We start from the raw sequence: 3478 nt of genomic DNA on the forward strand, positions 1-3478 counted from the left end.
CACACACCAAGAAAAAGCGGAGTGTGTGTTTGCTACGGATGGCAGGGAGGGTCATCACGCGCTCACATTCTGGCACGCAGAGAGAACACACGTCACACACCCAGTGAACCCGCGCAGTCCTCGAATTCTTCCAGTTCACAGATTCTGTCAGTAGTAGGCTACCTGCATGTTTTGTACATATTAAAAAACCCAGTTAATGGTCGGTATTTAAGTTTGATGAATGTCTCATTTATTTCAGGCCAATATAAACACCTATTAATAGATTCTTAATTTCTCTATCACTCTTTTTCTATCACACTTGGAAAATGCAGCTACTCACTCTGGTGCTTCCACGATTTTAAAATATTAAAACAAATATGTGTAACTCTATTATAAAATGTAAATGTGTTAATATAAAAAGTTAAATATGGTTAATATTAATATGTTAAATAGGCCTACTCTATATGTTAAATATAGAGTAACCAAGAGCTTTTATTAATTGATGAATTATTTATTGATGAATTATTGTAAGAAAGCTTAAAATTTAAAATACCCAAAGCTAAAATAACCCATAAAAATTATAAATGCTAATTATAAAATGTCTGTAAAGTATTATGATTTATTTTTTTCAATTAGAGTTTCTATTGAATGGAAAATACCTTACTTCCAAAGTTTTCCTTTTAGGAAAAAAAAAAAAAAAAAATCAGCATTATAACAACAAAATATTTCATGGTAAATACATAGTACAATATTTGATGAAATTTTATTTATTATTATTTTTAAGAAATATTGTAATTATTTTGTAATTATATGGTATTACGTCAATGCTGTAATGATTGATAGAAATTTTAAAAAGTAAATAGAACAAGTTATAAGCTAAAATAACTAACACATAGAAAATAAAATGAACTTAACTTAAATATTTTTTTAACATCATGACATGGATCTGATTTTCTTTTATAGGTTTTAATGCGATTAAATATATATATATATATATATATATATGGTAAATATGCAGCAGAGTAACTCAGTATAATAATTTGGAATATGATTTATCATTATTTTTTAAGAAATATATAATTGTAATTATAAATATGTAATTGTAATTATTATGTCATTGATGTTATGAAAATTGTAAAAAAGCCATAATATAGAAAATAAAAACACAAAAAATAAATATTATTTTAACACAACAGGTTTGTTAATTATGGATATGGATCTCAATGTGTTTAAGTCTTTATCCAACTGAAGTTTCTATCAGATGTAAAAGCCACCAAAATGGCATTATATCATATGAAATCCATCATCATGTTTTTGTTATTCTAGGCACTGACTCATATATACTTTTAGTTAAATTAAAAGAAGAATGCCAGGAACATTTTACCATCCACAGATGAATGATCCCCAGTAGTGCCGGTGATTTACTCTTGTCCCAACATACACCGCCGCTGACTGATTGCTCGTCGTTGGCCCTGAGACCACGTCAGAACATCAGTCCTGGCTGTCACGGACCCTTTTTAGAGACAGAACGTACACCGTCACACTTTTGATTTACAGCGATGACACATCCTCACGTCTTCACGCCTGATTAAAAGTGTCCCATCTGATGAGCCTCCAGCAGAAGAGCCTTTGGTCAAGCAGGAGCAAGTACACACCAGGATCATTCCTTCAGTGCCATGGACAGACTATTCTCAGGAAGTCTTCTTCCACAACTTGCTTTTTTACTTCTGATTGGTGCTCTCAACGTTCACACAAGAAGCCTTGCAAGTCCAGGTGAGTACAGGCCACTAATCTGATCTAAATGACTGACTGAAATGAAGTTTTTGATCAGAGAATTAATTTAAATCAGCCTCTTTGTATCTTAATTGGCTGATTGTGTGCTGAATTGCATATTTCCATTTTTACAGTCAACCAGGTTTTCCATTCAAAGGATGATTCAGACGTCCAGAACCAGATTTGGGCATTTCTGCTACGGAAAAACATCATGCCTGTCCAAGAAAAGGATGTAATAGGTAAATAAATGCATTTTATTTGTGTGTTGAACAGATTGTCTTACTCCTAGCAAATGTATATGAATTCAAAGTTAATAAACATCTTATAATCCACAAACCTGCACTTAGTTACTCGTTCTTCCTGAATTGCAGAACTCAAACTGGCCAGAAAAATCGCAGAGCTGCAGGAGGTATGTTTAATTTTGGTCATGTGCAATTCATGGAAGGAAGTTAAATACAATTAAATGTTAAATTTAATTAAATAAAAAAAATTACACACACACACACACACACACACACACACACACACACACACACACACACACACACATATATATATATATATATATATATATAAAAAGCAACTATTATTACAAAAGCTAATTGTCAGCTTGCTGTTTCAGCTTGAGGCTCTTCAAGAGGAGCTAAATGTAGAAAGAAAATTGGTGTCAAATGCAATAGAAAAAGAGAGATTGATGACCAGCAAAAGAGATGATGGTAAGCGTTGCTTTTTAATGAACAGATATAATGTATATCTTTAATGCAGTGTCTGTCAATTGCATAAATGCAGATGTAATTTTTTTTTACATTTTTATTTTAGCCTGTTTCTGGAAATACTGTGTTTGAGGATCTTAATCTGAAGAGCCAGGAGCAAGAAAATCTGCAAAATCATCTAATACCTTACGATGTGTCAAACAAGCAGAACTTTTTCAGATATGGAATGATAATCATGATAGTTACAATGTACTCATGACTGTACTCTTATAACAAAAATGTAGTTTATTTAAATGTCATATCAATAAAACATCAAGTGAAACTGATTGATTTGACTCTTTCATCTCATTGTGCAAAATATTCCCTATTTTTTTAAAGGATATTGAGTTCAAATTAAACACGAGTACATATTTTTACAATGTCATTTGCAGAATAATGTCAAAATAAAATAAGCTAAAACTGATTGGCTTTTTAAGAGCTTTTGTCTCCCTCTAGTGTTAAGACTTTGTTGAACAACACATATTATACCTTAGAGCAGGGGTCATCAAACTCGGTCCGGAGGGCCAGTGTTCTGCAGAGTTTAGCTCCAACCCTAATCAAACACACCTGAACCAGCTAATCAAGATCTTACTAGATATACTAGAAACTTCAAAAATAAAATAAAATAATAAAAAAATAAAAACTGTACAAGTTTCTTTTTTTCTGTTAAACACAAAAGAATATATTAACCAAAGAGTTGACGGTAGCCATTGACTTCCACAGTATTCTTCCATATACTATGGAAGTTCAATGGCTACTGCTGACTATTTGGTTACCCACATTCTTCAAAATATCTTCTTTTGTACTCAACAGAAGAATGAAACTCATACTGGCTTGGAACAACATGAGGACCAAAAATGATGTCAGAATTTTCATTTTTGGGTGAACTATCCTTTTAAGGACACACATGAACATATGAACACAGAGAATAATGGACATAAAATAATGTAAAAAAAAAAAAAGTATTAGAGACA

The sequence above is a fragment of the Sinocyclocheilus anshuiensis genome, unplaced genomic scaffold (assembly GCF_001515605.1).
Source record: "Sinocyclocheilus anshuiensis isolate Anshui unplaced genomic scaffold, SAMN03320099.WGS_v1.1 scaffold880, whole genome shotgun sequence".
Taxonomy (NCBI): Eukaryota; Metazoa; Chordata; class Actinopteri; order Cypriniformes; family Cyprinidae; genus Sinocyclocheilus; species Sinocyclocheilus anshuiensis.